The 22181-nt window shown below is 41.2% G+C and overlaps 1 long non-coding RNA gene across 2 annotated transcripts; it reads right to left on the bottom strand.

Annotated features, from left to right (window-relative positions):
* Positions 1–1138: 1138 nt before the first annotated feature.
* Positions 1139–6400, bottom strand: LOC132074936 (uncharacterized). 2 transcript variants are annotated; one of them, XR_009418681.1, is made up of 3 exons: positions 6311–6400; positions 5729–5805; positions 1139–3079 (listed from the first exon to the last, which is right to left on the bottom strand). It is a non-coding gene; the product is annotated as an uncharacterized LOC132074936 (long non-coding RNA). The 2 variants fall into 2 exon arrangements; XR_009418680.1 differs by having other exon boundaries at positions 1139–3981; positions 6311–6399.
* Positions 6401–22181: the final 15781 nt, after the last annotated feature.

Consider the following 22181-nt stretch of genomic DNA (forward strand, 5'->3'; position numbering starts at 1 on the left):
GAGGAGCTCCAGCCTCTGATCATTTTTGTGGCCCTGTTCTGAACTTACTCCAGCAGCTCCACATCTGTCCCATGGTGAGGAGCTTGTCCAGGTCCCTGTGGAGGGACCATCCTGTCCCTCAGGTGTTCATGGTGGTCTGAGGTGTCGCAAGCCTCCAGACTCAGCTTGGTCTGAGGTGTCCCAGGCCTCCAGAGCTGCCCTGGCTCCCACTGGCTGTGTCCTTGGCGCAGATACCAGACCCCTGATGGACACTTCTTGTCATCCATCTCCCTATGGATGGAGTCATCCAGCCAATTCCTCACCCCAACAACAGGCCATCCATCAGATCCATACCTCTCCAACAGAGAGACAGAAGTGCAGAGAGCAAATACTTCAGAATACCATGACACTAGAGATTGTTTTATTGTTCAGAGCTGGCTACTCTAAGTTAGACAAAATGTTATTGATGTTCCTGATTTTCAAAAGTGCTGTGAATTTTCCTGCTATCCCCAAAAGAGTTTCTCTAAATAAGGACAAGATTGAACTGGATCTGAAAGCCAAGCAAGACTTGTTAAGAGGTGCAGCAGTACAAAACATCACTTTATTCCACCCAGACTTGACTTTTCCTCCTCGAGGTGCTTTTCTTCTCTTCCATCTTCCTCATTCATCAGTGTGTACATGCAGCATGCATCTTGAAACACCTAAATTTTTATCAGAATCTGCTTTCATCTTACACAGAGCAAACAGGCACACTGCCTGTGTCTTGAATGGCTGCCTGGACAAGGGAATAGCTGTAGACACAACCCAACCTGCCTGGACACCAGGAGATGCCCCTGCTTGTCCTCTGCAATATCCCAGCTGCACTGCTGAAAACAGCTCTCACCTGAGCATGCAGATTTGTCTAAGAATGAACAGGAAAATATTAGGGAAGATAATTATGTGGCAAATGTAAATGAAAGACCAACAACTAAGTCTCGCACTACAAAACCAGGAAAATAGTTATGCACATTATGTTGACTTGTTGCCTGCAGTGCTACTGCAAAAGTCAAACACAAGTTCTTACTAATTTTTTTTTTAATTCTATGTAGGCATGAAAGGATTCATCCTGGCATTATGATAAATGATGAAACATAAAATTAGCATAAACTTATTTATATGAGGAACACTGCTGACAGAGTACATGCTTCTTCATTTTATTTTTTCACGTTCCTTCTTTGCAAGACACTCAGCCAGTTCTCCCATCAATTACACCCATACAAAAGAAGAATAACTTCAATAAAGCTTGTATAAATTCATCATCCTAACAAAGAGGCAATATGTATTAATAAGCTGATTTTGACAAAACCACTAGCTCAGAATAATAAAATTTAACCCCAAACTTATCTATATTGTCTAAGGAGAAGACTACTAGTCTGAAAACAGCACAGTGTGTATGATTCTTTCTACTTGGGTGTGCAAAACCACTTGTGTTAACAGGAGAAATCTGGCTGTGTTTGTTCAGTTGAAGATAACAAAAAGGGATCTTTGTTCTGCTATATCTGGGCTGTTCCCTGTTTGAAACCAAGCTCCAACAAGAACTTTGCTTTCCCACCCCCTTTCTCAGAGCCTGGCACTGTTCTGCAGCTCGTAACTAAAGGCTGGAACTCTTTTGCATGGTGCAGTGAACTCCACCTGCAGCGTTCAGGTAACCCCACTGCTCTCTGGTTTAGGGGGAAAAAAAAGGTCTAACACTGCTTAAACCTGTGGTCACATAATAGAGCAACTTATGCACCACACACAGAAGTCTCAAGACAATTCTGAAAAGAATTGCCTTGACACTTTTATTTCAGAAGTAAGCACGCACTCAAGGAAAGATGAGCAAATCCCAGAGTATGGCTATCAGATAATTTAAACACTGGTAAAAAAAGTCTGTGTAGCTCCCCAAAATATTTGTTTTCAGTTTTCTTTCCTTCTGGTAATTAAAATTTTAAAAGCCTAAGACAGTAATTTTTTAAAAGAAAGATGTCTTTTACATCTTGAACAATACTGCAGCTATTTTGTTATACAGCAATGTTAAAGAACCCAAACAAACAAGTTAAATATTGGATCAGCAAGTGACAGCTCTTCAAAAATATTCTCATTGAAGTTGCTCAGAGCACCAGTATCAGGTTTCATGTTTTGAAAATTAAGTTACAGGGAAAGCTTCCTCCCTCTTACCATATCCTTGAGGACCTGTGAATGCTGTTGTGGGTGGCAGTGTGTTGGCAAAGCAAATGTCAGCAAGCTGCCTCCCCTCACACAAGTGATTGATTTATCAGTTTAATAGAGCTGTAAATCGAGAAAAATGTTCCTCGAGCCTGAACAGTGAACCACAAGGAAATAATAGACAACAAGCTGTGATGCAGAGTTGGAAATATAAGTACTTGTGATATACAGCATATGTTACATTTTCCTGTCAGGAGCCCACAGAAAATCTGACCACTCTGATTTCCAGCTACAGTGACTCTGCCCTTGAATTCTGGTGGCAGAGCCTCACAGCATTAATGTTGGATGCCCTTGCTTTCATCTGCAGGGAGCACCCACGTGGGTTTTATTACATTTTTGTTCAATTTAAAAGAGAAAGAAGCCAGTACAAAGGAGCTAAAAACAGCTCTGCAATACACTGAACCTAGCAAGGAATCTCCAGCCATAAAGCAAAAAAAATATGCTTTGCAATCACTTAGTGCTTCTCTATTTACAGAATCAAGACAGTTTCTAATGTCTGTAATTGTTTGTGCAAGACATAAAATGCTGGCAATGTCTATAGTTCCCGAAAGATTCTTTAAGTACTGTTCTCACTCCATCTGAATACATCAATGTCATACCACCTGCCTTTTTTTTTCCCCCTTTGCAAAATACAGTTTCTGGCATATCCTGCCATTTCTGTCTAGAATTTCTCCTTCCTTCTTCCCATTTCTGCAAATTTCACAGGACATCTGCTGTTTAACTCTGCTGTGCTGTGAGAGGAGAGATGGGATCCTGCAGCAGGAGAGCTGCACCCAGCCTTGAGCCTGGGAACATCTGCAGGGCAGGAAAATCTCTCTGCCACAAATTCAGCTCTCACTCGTGAGCAATCATTTGTCTGTAGGGGAAAAAACACTTTAAAAGATAAACCTCAAAACGTCAGCCATGGCATAAGAATCTGAGATTCTGGTTTTAAGAGGTGTTAAAATTGGATAATTCAGTTTTGAAGATGAGGTGGGAAGAGTTCAGTTTTAGACAAGTATTCTGCTCCAATTACCTGAAAACATGATTTTGATGCATTTTTTTCCTCCAGGTTTGCTTCAACACTGAGGCAAATATGGGTTTTTCATTGGAAGTAATAACAGGTTTTCATGCAAGGAGGTAGGGGGTAGATTTCAACACAAAGATGGTTAAATTTTTGTGTGTGTAAAAAGCTAATTGTTCTAAGTCTGTGCAACTGGAACAGCAGACCCCTATTCCATCTTTCACTAAATGCTGGCAAATGCAGCCAGCAGAAGACCAAATACTCTCAGAGGTTCAGCAATGTCTCTGGAGATCCTCAAATCCTTCCCAGGGAGCCATGCCTTTGCAAACAAGCCAGGCACATCTTCTGCAACCTTGTCTGCAGCCCAGGGGAAATAAAAGGACACCAACCACATGGGACTGGCATAGCTCTTTTGTTCTCCTGGCAGCTTTTGTTTTAAAAGCAGTGGTTGTCCTCCCTGTCCCTGCTGGAAGCACCAAGAGCTCTCTGCAGGGCAGCCTCTGCCCCATCTCCTGCTGCAAGGCAGGAGCAAGGAGACAAAAACCCCAGGGAAATGCAGTGAGGGAAAAGTGGCCTCCTCCTGCCAGCACATCATCCATCCAATGGCCTGTCTGAATCCCACAGTGCCTTTTCCATGCTGGCCTTCATCAGCTTTGCCTAATCCCCTGAACCTCTGGGAGGGCTTTAATGCGCTCAGCTGTGGCCACCGCAACTTTTCTCTGTGGTTCCAAGCCCCTTGTCCCTCCTGCCAAAATCTGCAGAGATTATTAAATTATTTTTTTAATTTAAAAATATTTATTTCTTTAATATTTTACTAATCTTATTGACTTAATATTTTAAATATAATAACGGTATTTAATTAGAATTCTGAGCTCTGTACTCACCAGAAATACTGATCAAATAATGCTGATCTGCTCCACAGGAACTTCTTTTCACTACTGAACAAACAAATGCAAGAGCTTCCCCAGTGCCTGTTACACCCATGGAAGTCAGCAGCTCTCTGAATTTAAAAGCAATCCAGCCTATTTCTGAAGTGCTAAAGTGCTTCTTTCTTCTTCTGATGGCCTAGGAACTTACCTGTGTGCAATGTCTGTCTATTGGATAGGTGTTTAACATGCATTAAGTATTACTGGAGGAGCAAACACTGGACCCTGGCCCTTGCTGATTTTGCCTCAGTGTTTTTCTTGCCTTGCCTTTCTTTGTTAGAATTCAGTCAGCAGGCTGTACCCCCAGCCTTTCTTTGTTGGAAAATAATCAGCTAAAAATTAGTTTTTACACAGGGGACATAAATAGGATCAACTTCAGTGAGAAGACTACATCCCATGAAATTAAACTTATTTACTTGCTTCAGTCTTTTAAAGTATTGTAGCAGCAAATCTTCAAGTGTTGGTGCAGGAAATGATCTGCCAAGCAGGGAGGGAGCTGCTGACTCACAGGGCCACTTGGAATCAGAATCTCAGTGTAACTTGCATTAAATTCCCTAGTTTCTCAGACTTTTGTCTTGGGAGCACATTTAAAAGTAATTTGTTAATGAACTCAAAAGTAAAGAGAAACCCAGCTAATTCTAGAATCATATTTACCATTAAATTCAACACATGTTCAGAAAAATATAGTTTTCCTGGATTGACTGACACCCTGGTTAGCTCATCACAAACTTAAAATCTCATTTTAGCTTGAAAAATCAAACTTGCTGAGCCAAGCCAATAAATAATGCTGTTCACATGGGCAATAAATAACCAATTTAGCTGCTTTCCAAATCCATTTACAAGCAATCCTGCAGACATTAAGCAGTTTCATAACTGATACCTAATGGCCACATAATCATATATTTATTAGAGCTAATAATTCCTGTTATGCTGGTAAATGGACAAGCATGGTTCATCACATCCCTAATGGTGTCTTTACGGAGTCTTTGAGAAACAACCATGGGCAAGGATATATCTCGTGCTGTTTCCTCTTTCTGGGGCCCCTTTCATGCTGCTTGAGCTGAGAATTTCACATACAAGTCCTTTCTGTTTAATTTCTAGAGAATGTTCCTTGGTATTGATTGTGTCAAGATCTCATTTTCCCCCTGCTGCTCGCTGAAACTTCTTTAAAAATGCTCAAAACCCCTCCCCACTTAAGCTTCTCTTCATTTATCACAAAGTGGAACAAAGAGCACTTCAAAAACAAAATTCACAGGCTTGTGGGCATTTGGCTAACACATTGAGTGTAAGGAGCACGGATGGGAAGATAGATTTTTGCTTGCCATCCTCTGCTGTTCCAGCTGTGTGCAACCCATGGCACCAGAGCAGCACACGAGTGACACCCTGGTCCCTGAGAGCAGCAAAAGTGACTCAGCATCCTCGCCTGGTGACTGTGAAGGGAATTATCACAGCTTTTACTGACAAGGCACAGAGAAGATGTGAGGAAGGAACAATTCTTCATCAGTGCCAGCAGCAATGGAGATGGCTTGCTTAATCTGCCAGCAGCCCGAGGTAGGGAATGTCACTGAAAACTCACCTTAATAATATTGCATTTGGAGGCAAAGCCCTGTCAGTCAGCAGTCTCATTTATGGCTTCATGGCTCTAATCTAAGGCTGAGGAAAAGCTTTATTAAAAGCAGCTGACAGTATCATTCCCTTCCTTGCCAGCAGCTCAGCCTGGATCCGTGTCTGTCGCGGACACACGGACACCTCCTCACCTGGGACAGCGTGTTCCAAGGAACAGAGCTGCACCAGGGCTGCCCACACCTCTCCTCCTCCTGCTTCCCCTCACTGCCTTTTACAGCCCCTTACAGGAGCAGCAGCATCAAGCCAAAATGTAGAATTTCAGGCCTGTTCACCCCTTGCTGGAATAACCCCAAGGGTTGGCTCAGGCTTGCACCCTCCCTGCTCCCAGCCACGCTCCCACAGGGAATGCTCCTCTCACTCAGCAGCACCAGGGTGGCACTGCCAGGCTGGCAGCACCCAGCCTGGGCTCCCTGGCACTGCCCAGGTGGATTTTGGTATGGAGCTGACCTATCGCCTCCTGTCCTCATTGGTTGTTTTATTTCATATTTCTAGCATCCCATACTGTCGCAATCATATTTCTAAAGTCCCATACCTTCTCAGTGATATTCCTTGGGGGCAGTTCTTCACAGCACAGACTACTTCTTCTGCTCATTGCTGCTTCTTAGTCAGGGCTCCTTCCAGGCTCCCCCTGACTGGCCAAGCCCACCCCCTTTTATCACAGTTATCTTCACTGGCCACAGCTGCAGCCCAATTAAGGACATGACAGCTGAAGCCCATCAAGAACAACTAGGGCTTATCAGGGAAAGGCCTCTATACAGATATTCAAATACAATACAGATATTTTACTAGCACTCCTACTATATTTCCCCCTTTTCTTTTTCTTACAGCGACAGGTTTTTCATATTCTACTTACAATTATGCAATACATATATTTTCCCAGCTCTCGACTGTACAATGCAACACAACTAGGACTCCTACTATAATTGGTCACAAATTAAGGAATTCAGTGGAGAAAGATGTCCTCGATTGTTGGAACCCAGGGCACCAGGAATGTTTGTCTGCACTGCACTACTGAAACTTAAATAATCTATTTAATTTATTTTTATTGAAATGGGTTTTCTCTCTACTCAGGTAATGTGTGAAGAACTTCCCATTGGATCACAGGGTACAGTCCCTAAAGGATTCTCTGGGGTGTCAAGTGCTGGAGAAGCATTGTGTGCAGACAAGCAAGGCAGAGTTCTCAGTGAACCTCTGTGGGTGCCAGGTGTTAGAGAGCTTGCAAGGGTCTTCAGGGTGAGAGAGAGATGAGAATGATCAGAAGACTTGATTTATTATTTTATTATATATATATTACATTATAACTATGCTAAAAAGAATAGAGAGAAAGTTCTCAGAAGGCTAGCTAAGCTAAGAATAGAAAAGGAATGAATAACAAAGGAGCTCTCTCTGATTCTGTCCCAGAGAGAGCTTGGTCCTTGATTGGCTCTTAATTGTACACATCCAACATGGGCCGATCACAGGTGCACCTGTTGCATTCCACAGCAGCAGATAACCAATGTTTACATTCTTTTTCTGGGGCCTCAGCTTCCCAAAAGGAAAAATCCTAAAGAAAGGATTTTTATGAAAAGATGTCAGTGACAGTCAGGAGCCAGTGCCCAGCATTGACTGCATCACACACCTGGGACACACAGAGAACAGAGCACAAGGGGCTGCCTCAGGTGTCCAGCTGCTTTGCATCTAGGACCCAGAAAGGGAATTTGAGGGCAAGCAGAAAAGGGACATTTCTCTTGTGTAATCAATCTTCTGCCCATCATTGTGGAAGCCCAGGGCACCACAGGGAATATTTCCCTGTCTGCTCTGGGTGCCCTGACCCCCAGGGCAGCACTGACTCTGACCCTCATCCATGGAGAAAGTTTCCCAGACTTCAGGACAGACTGGAATCCACAAAAATGTGAAATAGATTGTAGAGAGCAGTGTGGGTTTATCACTGGGTGAGAAATTCAGGTTTTGGGATTTTTAGTGTGTTGTGGATGGAAGCAAGATGGAGGGCACAGGGTGTCATCCTGGGTTTCTTCTTCATGCTTCTTCTTCCTTCTTCTCCATGGGTTTGGGTGGCATTTTGTGATTGGGCAGAAAAGTCCCCATTGCAGCTCTTTGGGATCAGTTTTTGGGTTAAAAGGGGAAATAATCCAGGTGTCAGTGCTTAACTGGATAGTTTAGTCTTAAAAGCCCTTGTACCAAGAGATTGTTGGCCATTTTGTGCCTTCTAATGAAAAGCTGCTGAACTCACAGCAGTGAGACTGTTTCACTGATAAGAAATAATAAACACCTGAGTCTGAACATGAATTACTGTCTCAAGTGCCTTCAGTCCATACCCAGAGAAACCCACAACTGGCACCCCCACACTCCATGTTCTTTTCTGTCTTGGGAAGGCAAGTAGGAATAAAGGTTTCCTGCCTCTTCTTTTTGCCCAGCTAAAAGCCAAAATGGGATTTTGGCTTCCCAGTCTTTGCCAGTCAATGTCACTGTGGAGGAGAAAAGCAGCTTTTCTAGGGCAGGACATGAGTTTGCCCTCACTGTTCAAGCTGCCCTGATTTTGATCTGAGCACATCTGAGCTGATTTTGGCAGGGATATCTGCCAAAGGGAAGAACCTGCGTAAGCTAAAGCAGAATGAGGCCTTGGTTTACACATTCAATTTAGTTCAAGCTACTTTTTAATTAATGGTGCTTAAAAACTAACAGTGATTGAAATATCAGAAGCTTTTAAATAAAAAAATACAATTATATCAGCACTAATAAATACAGCTGACAGATGAACAAGGAAGAATGTGAGCTGCATGGCAGACAAGGACCTCTCCAAGTCCAAAATTTCTGTGATGTGATAGTAAGATGGTGGTTTGTGACTGGTGTGTATTTTCAATAAAAGATTCCCCTTTTGTTTTAAAGAACAATGCTTCTTTAAAAGGTGATTCCAGAGTTTCTCACCAAAAATGTTTCTTATGAGCTGAATTAATTTTTGCTGACCTTAACAAATAGTCATCAGTCACCCAAAACATGTCCCCCAGAGAATCAAACAGCCAGCAAAACTTCACATAGCTCTAGAATTTATGTGTTTGAAGGATGCATTAAGTATTTCAAACAATTTCTGGGATGTTTTAGACCATAAAGTCTGCTTTCAACTGTCATAGATCATTTGCTCTGCTTTACAAGAAACATTGTTTAACAGGTTTATAACTTGCCTATAAAAATGTAAGCTTTAGCTCCAGGCTAAAGCTCAGTATAAAAAGGTCTCAGCTAAAGGGTAATTTTTTTCATTACAATTTTTTCCTGCTTTGTTTAGCTTTTAAAATTAGAGCTGCCTCCAAAAACTCCTCTTTCACTGTAGGATTATCACCAATACTGGGGGTTGATTTATGCTCTAAACTGCAGGGAAGGGAAAAGTAACCCAGATTTAGAAAAAACATCACAAAACCGTCAGCAAATGAACACCCCAAAAATGCTGGAACTACGAGGTTTTACATGGCCAAGGTTTCAGATTTTTAAGGTAATGTGCTGGAACACGTTCTTGAAAGAGCTGTGACGTAGTGTGCACTTCAGACCATGCAAAAGGATGTAAGGTAATTAATGTATTACCATTTCAGACTGGGGCATCTGTGACAGAGTGCTCCATCAATGCACCTCTGCACTGTTGAAAGTCTGGGGTTCCTCAAGACCTGGAAGAGAAGCAGCTAAAGCTGTTTGGTCTGTTCCTTCCAACCAATGCAAAGTCTCAGGCTCATCCCAGTGAGCATGGCTTGGGCAAGCTCAGGGGTAATTTAACATTCTCAGAAGCAGAAAACATTCAGCCTAATGAAAATCAGTGAAGTCAGGTCCAGGGCAAGCAAAGTTCAGCATAAAAATGAGGTCATTTTTATGTTCAATTATTTGGCTCATAAAAGCCAAAGAGGTGTTAATGCCCAGGGAAGGATAGGAATTATTAATATAAAGTTATATGAAACTACCATAAAGAGACAGCACTGGGATTTGTTGAGTTTTCCCCTAACAAGGGCAGAAGGGGCATTGTTGGGAGAAGTGGCCACAAAAATGCTTTTTCCCCAGTCTTCAACAGAGTAAGTGAAATTCCTGTGTTTTGCTGAGTTTCTGGACAAGCTGAAAGGTGAGAACACTCCATGGAGAATTTTGCCTCAGAGACCCTGGGCAGCCCCAGCTCTGCTCTGGCTGTAAACCCTCCATCCATGTCCATTTCCAGGAGAGCCTTTGGGACCCCCTGTTCTCTCACTGCCCCATTGTTCTGGGCATACAGGGTAGAGTTACACCTCCTAGAAACATCAGACATGTTGCTTCAGCTTTTAAGAGACCCAGAGAAACCTCTCCTATTTCCAATGGTTATGTAAATACTTCAAATCCTGACCAGCTTCCTGCCCTGAAAGCCTCACAAGGTGTTTTATGCTTCTTTCAGGATCGTGTGCTCACAGGGGCTATAGGTACAAGCTGGTTTTCATATCCCCTATAGCAGGATTTCCCTGATGTTCACTGCTGGCCCTGGGAGGCTTGGCAGCCCATCCACACCATGACCAGGAGTTTTATTATATCATTTTCTTTTAATATAACATACATCATAAAATAATAAATCAGCCTTCTGAAACATGGATGGATTCTCATCTCTTCCCTCGTCCTGGGACCCCTGCAAACACCACCACAATTGAGTACATCTTATTTTGCCCAGTATGCTCCAAAAATCCCACAATCAAATCAGAATAATACCAGAAAATCCTGTGGGTTGTGTGCAAAGGAGAAAACTTCAGGAAGGGGATACCAGCACAGGCTCTGTTTGTACTAATGTGAACTGAGACCCACACTAAAGAAATGACTCACAGGAGAGACTCAAGGACCTGGGAGAGGTTGTAATACTGTGTCTAATTTTGGAAACCCTTCATGATTTGTATCCTCTTTCAATGCCAGTGGAAATAATGAATGGCAATGGCAGGTGCACCAGGAGTCCTGGCAGCTGTGACCTTTAGGAGAGGGAACTGGGATTTGCAGATGACAAAATTCACTGCAAGCGCATCACACCACGCTGAGCTGCTGATTTCCAAGCTCACTAAGATTTAGTGGAACACCCCAGCCCATACACCAATAGTCCAGCACCCACAGGAGGGGAAGTTTCACTAACAAATATCCCAGTCTGCAATTTTTACCAGCAATTCCTGAGACCTGTCACGTTAACCAGTATGATGTAAACTTATAACATTTTTCCACATGGGACTCATCAGCATTACACATTGCAAATCTAATACCAAGGCTTTTTCCTTGCACACAGACAGAGCAGAAATAAGAACATGATGCAGAAGTAGACCACCTGGTACTGAAGTCCAGTGCAATTACAGGCTTCTGGAAAGCAAAATTAATTGAGGGACTAATGGAAGAACTCGCATTTTTGCTGCTTTCCTTTTGAAGGCATTTACCTAACTCACATATCCACTTCTCTTGTAATTCTCCTTTCCTCATAAAAGTAAAAAATAAACCCTGGAGGCATCCCATTTGTGAGTTGAGACATCAGTTTTCACCATGCACCTAAAGTACATTTGTGTACCTGCAGATGTACATAAAGAAGCAAACTTTCATTTAGGAATTAGTTATTACCTGCATATAGACATCCAGGATGCTGATTGATTTCTGCAAGCAATATGAACAATAAGTTAGGTCTGGGCTGGATAAGCAATGCAGCACATTGAGCCAGACACCTCTGAAGCAGTTTGAAAACTTTATCTGTCCTCATTTCATTTTAAAACTGTTGTCCTAGCTCTCCCAGCTTCATCTCTGGCCTGTCTGGGAGATGGAGACATGCTTGAATTGCTGGGATTTTTAATTTTTTTTTTTGTCCCACAAAATGCTGTGTTTTTCTTGACATGTGTGGACATTATGTGGGGTAGTATTAGTTGTGGGTTTCTCTGGGTCTGGATTGAAGGCACTTGAGACAGCAATTCATGTTCACACTCAGGTGTTTATTATTTCTTATCAGTAAAACAGTCTCACAACCATGAGTTCAGCAGCTTTTCATTAGAAGGCACAGAATGGCCAGTTTCTCTGCTTTCATAATATATCACTGTAATGTTTTATTTACAGCAGAATTTGTTCCAGAGACCAGTGACTAAAATACGCTGTAGGCTAAGGTCATAAATTTTCAGATCTCATCCCATAAGTTTTAAGATGCTAAGTACATTAAATTTTTAATTGAAAAGTAACTCAACTGCAATGTCATAACTTGAAAAGTCCAGATACCTTATCAAGTCCAGCTTGCATTCATTTACACTAAAAACATATTATATATATATACACTATTTTTATACTAAAAACAGAGCACTACACATTTGTATAAATGTCTGAATTTGCCTCCACTTACTCTCAGACTTCTCTTTTCTTCCAGTTAAGTAAATTCACTAAATTCACTCTCATCTTCAGACCTGAAAGAGGTCCCAGGAGAGCAGGTAGCCCCTGGGCCAGAGGCCTCCCTCTGCCTTCAGCACTCTTTGCATCAGATCCTGCAAGAGCCTTGTTGATAGATAACTTCATTTGTCACTAGAGTGGCCCATAGGCTTCTAGAACCAAAGTTTTATTAAACAAACATAAAACTCCCCATGATTTAATTTTCACATTCATAAGGGATATAATTTTTCATGTGTTAAGGCCTTTTAAAGACCATTTTTATATATTTTTAAAAATCCAATTTATATCACCTTGAATACTGAATAAATATACATGTAACAATAGCATATGCTGGCTTTGAATCAGCAAAATATTTAATAAACATGGTCCTAACTTTGTCCAATAAGCCTGAAACTGTTTTAATGAATCAAATCTAGATTTAATCTGACCCAAACTTTATTCAAGGATTTACAATAGTGATAATCTTTGGGTATATAAGAAGCAGAAAAAGTTTTTGTTACCTTTAACTGATATTTGCCTGTAAAAATATTCAGCATCATGGCTCCTCAGCTCTAGAATAGTAAGGAAACATTCCTGTAACAGTGCTTCCAGAATGGAATTAATAATGCTCAGCATTTAATAATTCCCACCATTTAATAAACAATGGATAACCCTTAATCCTGATTTGAATGCAGGACAGAAAAATCCCATGGGAGCCCAGTCTGATCCTATTCATTAAGGAGCAGGATCTGCTCTCCCTGGAGATGGGTTTGTTCCTTGATGTGTCTCTCTGACTACAGGTGGCAGGAGCAGTCTCTGCACTGACTGTGCTGTGCTGTTTGCACTCACACACAAAAATAACACTGCTCAGCCCAAGCCAGCACGCAGATCATTTATATTTTACCTCAAATCAGCCCCACAGAAACAAAAGAAAGCTTTTTCTCCCACCCCCCTTCAGCTCCCTTTGCCTTGTTCCATGAGATCAATTGGCAAGCAGGGGTTGCTACAAATACAGACCACAGCACAACCTTATTTTCTTCCCTTCATAGCAATTAAAAAAACCAAAAAGCTATGGCCCACGAAGGCCTTATTAATTTCCTTTATTGATTGAAATGTAAGACACAAGGCACCTCACAGCTCCTGAGCCACACAACAACAAAACAAGTAATGAAAAACACAGCAATGAAATAAAAGAAATTATGAAAAGTAAAGCTGGAGATCAATAGGCTGCTTTTCTGAAAGACTGTGCTCAGCTTTAAAAACAGAGTTGTTTGTGCTGAATGTTTGATTAGCTATAGATCACTAAAGAAGGATTCCAGACCATCTGGAGTCTATTCTGTAAGCTGATCTGGAAACCTCTAGCTCAAAAATAGTCCCTGTGTGAAGGCACAAACTGACATAGCACAACCTCATCAGCAAGTCTCTGGAATATATTTCAGATAAAAATATGCCATCTTCATCTCCTGGGAAACCTGAGATGAAAAATAAAAGAGCCCAAATACCAAAGTACTGGAAACAATTGGAGAAGCAAGGCATTGTTTCTTAAAGGAGCAACAAGAGGAAGGGTAATACCAAAAGGCCTGATGAGCAGCTTTAGCTGCTAAACATTAAAAGATGCAATTATTCAACAATGTCAGATAATCACCCAGATGATAAATACACATCTGCTGAGCTTTAACAAGGAGCTTAAAATAAAACTTGCAATGTAGCAGAGGAACAGAATCCCCCATTGCACTGGGAGGATACAGAAATTGGAGCATCACACAAACACTGAACAAAAGCTGTCTTAAAACAGAACTTGGAATGATGCCATAGTTAATAGCTATAAATACAGAACATGCTGGTGTATTAAACATGGTTTTTAAATAGAGCTTTAATCAGAGCAGAAAAGAAAGGCAAGTCTTCACAAATATTTTGGTCACCATCAGCAGGGTGAAGAAAACGGAAATCATTCTAGACAGTGACTAGTGAAATACTTTTATTTTTATATTTAACTCAGTTTGGGTCACACTAAAAGGCTTCCTCCATGTTTCTATACCAAGAATAGAACAATTAGCAGGTATGTCTTGGAAGGAGAAACCAGTCTGGGACAAGACTTGAATTACAGTCAAGTGGTGCAGCATCTCCAAGGGCAAACAGCAAATAATATTCTGGAGGTGGGAGAAGAAAGAGGTCCTTACCAAGCAGTTGACAATCAGCCTGCATAAGAGATCTTTGCCCCTAAGAATCAGGGGAAGCCTTTCCAGAGTGAATTTCCTGGATTTTAATAAAGATGGTATCCTGGGAATCTAACGAATAGGACTGGAATCAGAATTTGGTTCATTTTTTACATCCGGAAGTGTTTCCAGAAATGAAAATTCATGAAAAAAGAAAAGCTATAAAATATGAACTGCCTGAGTATTTTAAAAAACCAAGATGCAGTCTGGAAGTCATAAATGTGCCTCCAACCTGGCCATGAGTGGGCAATACAACCAGGCAGAGTCTTAGCAGATGGAATTCCAGGCAAACTTCCCAGCCTATCCTTCCCATCCAGCACAGCATCCAGATGTGGGGATGCATTTTCTCATCCTGACAGGGACTCTGCACGTGATGACAAAGAGTATGAAATGTGTTTCATACTATATATATAGTATGAAACACATTATATATATATGCTCTCTATATATTATATATATATACTGTATCTGTAGTATAGTATATTTTATATATACATTCATACTATATATAATATACTATGTATATAATATAATATATATAGTATATATTATATATATACTATATTATATATAGTATGCATATATATACTATATATAATATATATACTATATATAATAAATATACTATATGTATAATATAGTGTATATATATATAGTGTGTGTGTGTATATATATATGTATTCATACTATATATAATATACTTCATACTATAACCCAGGCATGTTGTGAAGTACAAATGTGGTATTTGGAGCTCTTCAAGAATGGGGAGAACTACTCCAGTGAAATCTCAAACAAAAATGTCAGGAAAACAAAAGGAAACCTGTAGAAAAAAAAGGGAGTCTTAGGTCATCGCCTTCATGACTCACTTTTGAATCTTGGGAGAAATGGTTTGATGAGTTTAGAATTTATGCATCTATTATTACCATTTTAGCAAGCTAAATTGATATAATCATATGGCTTAAAGATAAAGTAACAATGGCAAAACCTGCTAAGAAAGTAAAATGGAAAATACCTGAACATTTGTCTCAGAGTGAGCCCAGACATTTTCTCCAGTCATATTTTTTTTTCTATAAATATTTTTATAGATTTCCTGTGCTTACAATGGAACTGCTTTTGAAAAACCTCAGCCTCTGCAAATACATATTCTACTCCAAAAGAAAGAAAAATGGAGACCACAGCTCATCACCCAAGTAACAGAAATGTGAAATGCAGACATAAAAGTGTGTGAGATAAACAATGCTTGTTTACCCTTGTCTCTCTAGTTTGTTTTCTCATTATACAAATTACAAACAGGCAAAGACACTGTGACAAAACCAGCAACTGGGAACAATTTCCAAATATGCTCAGGAACAGTCAATCATTAGACAGAGATCAGGCACAGGATATTTACTTTTTATTCCTACCAGATGAAACTGAGCTTCTACCTAAAACCGTGTCTGTGCTTAGGAAGCTGGAGTGAAAAGATCCCTGCTTTAAAATGATGAATGAAATTTACTGCTGCCACTTGTGCATTTAAATACCTAAAATCATCCATCAAGGTATATTTGAGCACACAAAAATGTCCTTCATTTGCATTTGCACGTGCATCTCTGTGGCTTCTGCAGCCCTGACATGCACTGGAGGGGGCAGCAACACTCCCATGGTCTGAGATCACACTCCCTTTCTCTGTGATGAAAATAATGGAAAACACAGATATTGATATTATCCTCCCATAGCTTCCAGTGATGGAAACCACAATTACAGAGCTCTGGGAACATCCTCACAGCTCAGAGTATCTTGGAGCTTGTGTGATAAACTCTGAGGTACATCAGCGGGGCTGAGCTGCAAGGGGCTCCAGCCTCCTCTGCAGGACAGGCTGGATGGAACTTACACACTCAAATAAACCAGGTTGTTTGAGTCTGAGCATTAAAAAAGAACATGGAGCTTTATCAGGAACATGAGCTTTGGAGCAGGAAGCTGCTCCTTTGGAGGGAGGGAGAAGCTGCTTGCTTTGGCTGCAAACACCCTGCAGACTAAGGTGTTTTCATAAAAAACGAAGTGGCAGCTCTTCTGTGCAATGAGGTCCACACATATCCTCAGCAGATGGTCAAGGCATCTGCACTGATTTAAACCTGCTTCCAGATTCTAACAGGTTCCCCTGATGGATGTGCATCCTTCCCTCTCCTTTGGCACACAGATTTTGTGACTCCCAGCAAAAGTTTCTGTTGCATTTGCTGGGAACATCCTGACAAAGGCAGGAATGATGAATCTGACTCCATGTTCTCCGAAGGCTAATTTATTATTTTATGATACTATATTATATTAAAGAATACTATACTAAACTATACTAAAGAATACACAAAGGATACTTACAGAAGGCTAAAAAGATAATAATGAAAACTTGTGACACTTTCCAGAGCCCCGACACAGCTTGGCCCTGATTGGCCAAAGAGTGAAAACAACTCACAGCAGAATCCAATGAAACAATCACCTGTGGGTAAACAATCTCCAAACACATTGCACATGAGCACAACATATGAGAAGCAAATGAGCTAAGAATTGTTTTCCTTTTTCTCTGAGGCTTCTCAGCTTCCCAGGAGAAAAGTCCTGGGACAAAGGGATTTTTTCAGAGAATGAGAATGCCACAGGTTTCACTCAGCATGTACGGATGTGCCACAACTTGACAGCTATACAATTTACCCTCCCCAACAGAAGACAAAAGGCACTTATGTCCCATTATCCTCACCAAATCCTGGCCTGGCCTAAGATTGTAGAAGCACTGAAATTTCTATTTTGCTGCAAAAAAGCAAACTCAAAGTTGACTAATTTTTTCCTTCTTTTTAAAAGGATCTTGGTGCTTGAACTAGGGCCCACTTCTATTCTGTAAAAGAAAAAACAGTTCCTATCTCATTTGCTGCTCCTATTGTTGTGCTCATGTGGAATGTGCTAGAAGATTCTTTATCTGAAGGAGTTTGTCAATTGGTTTCTGCTGAGGATTGTTTTGTTTCCTTGGCCAGTTGGAAAAAGCTGTGTCCTGACTGTTTTTTCCTGTTTCAATGATAGATAGATGAAAAGTACATTTATCCTGGGAAAACTTTTAATACTCTCATTTAACCTTAGCATTCTCTCAATTCACCTTTTTCCTTAAGATATGATCCAAACCCTACTATATTTAATAGAAGAGGTTTTCATTGACCTCAGCAAGCTTTGAATCAGGCCTGTAAATTAGAGTCTGACCCCTTTCACAGATTTTATTATCTTTACAGCCTATCCTTGCAAAATTAGGACACTGTGGGCTCCATGCTTTACAATTCTTAAAATAACTGCCAACAGATAGTGCAAACCATGCTGTTCATTTCAGGATATCCTTGAACCCTGGTTATTTGTCTAATTTTACTCCAGCAGACCTCTTGGCCCTGATCAAGCTTCCTTCATCTCAGTGGTTCTAGGCCAACTATCTTGCTGTCAGGTTAGGAAGCTCAGGCATGAGAGAAAAGGATGGAACTGCTTGGCCATCTAGTCTCATATGAATAATTTAAAATAGAGTTTTTAAAAGTACGTTTTTCTTGTACTATATGAAAGGAAGCACGAGATGAATGGTTAGCAGCAGCCATCCTTGACTATTACAATGGAGCATGTAGTTAATATTTAGATAATATACACATTCACATGCAGAGAGAACAAATGGTTTGAAGCAGAATTTCCAGATATCCCCAAGACAGGGGATATCCCGTGGTTCCCTCAGATGACAGTGGCAGCCCTTCAGGGGAAACAAGCCAACCAAGCCCAACCAAACCCGGCTCAGCCTTTTCCACTTTGCAATGAGCAAATTCCTCTTCAGCTGCACCTCGCAGCCACAGTGCTCAGTGCCAAGGGAAAAGGTGTGTGACTGAAGAAACATCACGTTCTGTTTACAGCCAGTCAGTGCCAGATGTCTGACCAGACCAGAGGAGAGAATGCTAAACCACATTCCAGTAACTCACAGGCAATCCTACTGCAGTTCATCCTCACTGGATCAAAGGATTACAGCCCACTGTCACACCTGTAAGGACACTCAGGAAGAGGTGTTATGATTTGGCAGCATTTAAAACTCTCTGTTTGGAGGCCTGAGTCCACACACAGGGAGGCAGTGAAAAGTCAAGGGTAGCAAATTCCTGTTTTTCTGCTTTTTTGCAGTCACAGAGACTGGCAGAGCAGCAGGAAGCCTTTATGTCACCCACACCATCTCCCCAGACAGCTTTGTAGCGCTCTCATTCAACCAAACCTTTTACCATTAATATCATGTAGGTCTTGGGGGCAAATGTAGACAGAGACAAAAAACGTTTCTAAACTTTTCACAGAAAGGGACAAAGAATAGTTAACTATTTGTTGTTTGAGAAGCTATTTGACTGGTGTATTTAATCATTCTATAGGATCAATTTCTATCAGAAAAATAAAATGCTTCACTGGACCCCAGGTGACACAATAAGAGAATTCAGGTTTTATTTGCATCTCTTTGCAAGTGACTGACCAGTCAGGGTGATTTTGTTGTTCTTTCCTACTCTGCTTTTGCCACAACTGCAGAGATTTCCATTGTTCTGAGCTTTGAAGTTTCCAGAGGGTTGCAGTGAGTTTCTCTATTGGAGGCTCCCTCTTGGTGCCTCTAGGCTTCCCACAATGTTTCCTAACAAAGAGACCCGATTTTAATTAAGGGAGGTAAAGAAAGAGCCCAGATGTTCTGCAGTCTCACAGGTCCCTGCTCAAATCTTGTGTCAGAGCAAACCCAGTGGCAACAAAGCATTGGCCTCATGTTGAACCAGAATTATTCATTCCAGAGGGAGGGAAACACTCTGGGTTCACTGGGGTTTGGGGCGCAGTTTGCTCCCCTGGCAGCTCCTTCGGGTAAAAAACCACATTTACTAAAAGCTCCAGAGATATCCTGGATGGATCTTCTTTCCATCATGATTTATTTTGCCTGCTCTTTTGAAAGGCTCTAGTTAAGACAGTCAAAAGTGACCTAGAAGCTGATGCAGCTGTTTAGCCCCTGAATAACTTGTGGTTAATTACAAATATATATAACTAACACAAGCACTGTGATAAACTGATGTACTGTTGGAATTCACACAGAAATCATTGCTTACAGCTTTCCTAGAAGTAGAACAAGAGCAGGAGAATGATCACATTGAAAATAAATGGAGTCAAGTTTTCTAGGCAGTCCTGATGGCTGTCTATTAGTGGGGATTTACTGCAATGAATGCATGGAATTAATCCAGAATTTAACATTTATGCTAGTTTACATCTGTTTACAAGTCCTACTTCCTATTCAATTGAGAAGCATGACTCTTTTCTCACATCAGCCAGGAATATCATTATTAACTGATAACAACCTCAATTTGCAAATTACTTAAGTCTAATGGGGCTATATTTCATTACCACACTGGCTGTAATTCCAAGCCAACATTCATTAGTGACATAGTTCCATTTTAATGCATTGCTGAGAAGTTATTTATAATATCCTAAATATTTGACTATGAAAGAAATGTGCCCTTTTGGCTAGGAAAAGGGTAAGAAAAAACCCAACACCACTGCGTAAAGAAATGAAAAGCTGAATTCAGGACTTCCTTGCCTACAATCATGTAGAACATATAATTAAAGAGCTACATGCCCAGACAAAGTTCTACACAGCGAGGAGGTATTCTTCCCCTTACATATCTGCTTCCTCACCATATCAAGAGCATACTTAGCCAAAACCTGTTCTTCTCTTCCGACTTTCAAGTCTTAAAGAGGCAATTACTGCAGCATGCTATTAATTCATTTCAAACCTGTGCCACACAAGCATCTGGGTCAGAACTCATTTTTCCACAGCACCAGGCAACAGGAGCGCAGCACATCCTTCCACAGAGCTGTCACAAATTCAGTGTTTCTCCAAGTGACACAACACCCTGTGTAAGGAGCAGAAGGACGCAGGAACTGCTCTGGCATCTCTAAGGACAGCAGCAGATGCACCCACAATAAACCCAAGCTGAACAGCTCTGGGAAGTTCACCATTATTTGCAGCTCCATTGCATTTGCAGACTGGATGTGCAGCCAGTCTGGACAGCTGCCTTCAGGACCAACTTCCTGAAGAAGTTATATTCCTCCCAGGGATTAAAGTTTGTGCCTTAACCCGGAGTCTGAAATGCATCCAGCTGTTTTTCAAATTGGATTTTTCTCTGTCAGCCTGATTCCAGTCCTAGAACAGATCAATGTTCTAGTCCATTGCTTCCATTTTCTTCTCTCCCCTTGTACGGACAACTCCTGTTTTCTACCTTTAATTGCATCTTTGTGGATTAATGCTCTCCAGCTCAGACCTGGTTCCTCTCTCCAGCAGCAGAAGATCGAACCTTATCTGGTTAGTCACTCCCACCTGAGAGAGTTACCTGACAGCAAGAAGGCAGCAAATATAAACACAATGTGCATAATCTCTTTCTAGCAGGCCCTTTTCCAAAAATTCTTTTAGATAAGTACAGCAAGTGAAGTTGCACAAGTTTTTCTTAGCTGGGTCACTGCCCATGAACTGTTAGGAAGCAACCCTGGCAATTTACTTTGAATGGGCCTTGGCAAACAGTCAGGAGCACTCAATCTCATGGAGCCAGAGGCTCTTTTCCATTTCCTGTATTTGGGACATTTCACACCTTCCAGAGGATGCTTATTTAAGCATAAGACATCACCTCAAACTGCTTTATCAGGAGCCAGCCATTCAGAGACTGAGACTTTAGTCCCAGAATTCTGCTACCAACAAAGTATGAGCCAGGAATTCTGGACTCAATAATTCACTCAGTAACAATTTTAACTCCAGCAAATGCTCAAATCCACCAGAATCCAGAGGGGAATTGTTTGCAACTCACCATGGTAACAGTGCACCAAGGCCAGCCATAAAAGTTCACCCCTCTCCAATAAATGATTTTCCTACAGGAATAAACAGAGTATCAACAACTCCTTTTGCTTCTAATACAGACGTCATTACCATGCTTTGGAAATGGTGTGGAGGTAATTTGTGGTATTTTGTTGTTGGGTTTTTGGGGGGTGTGGATTTTTGTTTGGTTGGGTTTGTTTTTGTGGGGTTTTTTTTGTTTGTTGGTTTGCATTTTAAATTTTTTTCTTTTTAATTTTTACATTTTTATTTCTGTGCCAAATCAAAACACTGAAGAGCTCTTTGTGCAGCCCCTGTACAAGCCAAGCCTGCTCCCATCAATGCCAACAGAAGCCTTACAATTGACTTCCAGGGAGAAGAGCATATATTACTGTTGTTAAGCACACTAATAATTTGTCTCACCTTCACCCATGTCAACCTCTTAAAAGGTTTATATTTATGGGCAACAGTGTCTGCTCCTCTCAGAAGGGTTTTCAAATGTCTAGCCTTAACCTATCATTTGATTTCCCACTTGATCCTGTGCACATGCTGAGGCAAAGAGCAGCACTGAGGTGTGTGGGTAATGACGCCCCTGGATAAATCCATGCATATTTTACATTACAGGGTGACCCTTGCAGCTTGGGCTCCTTTTTTCCCACAAAAAGTGATTTGCATCAGGCTAGCTTCCTTCCAGATGGAGACCAGGAAGGGCCCAGGGAGGTTCCCACAGGACACCCCCAACATTCCAATGGCCTCAGTGTGACATTTTGAGTGCCATTATGTGACACAAAGCCATCCTTCAGCAAGGACAGCTGCACAGCATTAGGGCTTTGTTCTTATCTGATCCACAGTATGATTTTTAGTTCATTTAGTTTGAAGTAGGAGGCAAGGAGAACATCTGAGTCCCATCACAGTAGACACTACACACCTGCTATGCATTTCTCTGAGTCTTGCTGCTCTGAATCCTCATG

This window comes from Ammospiza nelsoni, chromosome 6, assembly GCF_027579445.1.
Source record: "Ammospiza nelsoni isolate bAmmNel1 chromosome 6, bAmmNel1.pri, whole genome shotgun sequence".
NCBI lineage: Eukaryota > Metazoa > Chordata > Aves > Passeriformes > Passerellidae > Ammospiza > Ammospiza nelsoni.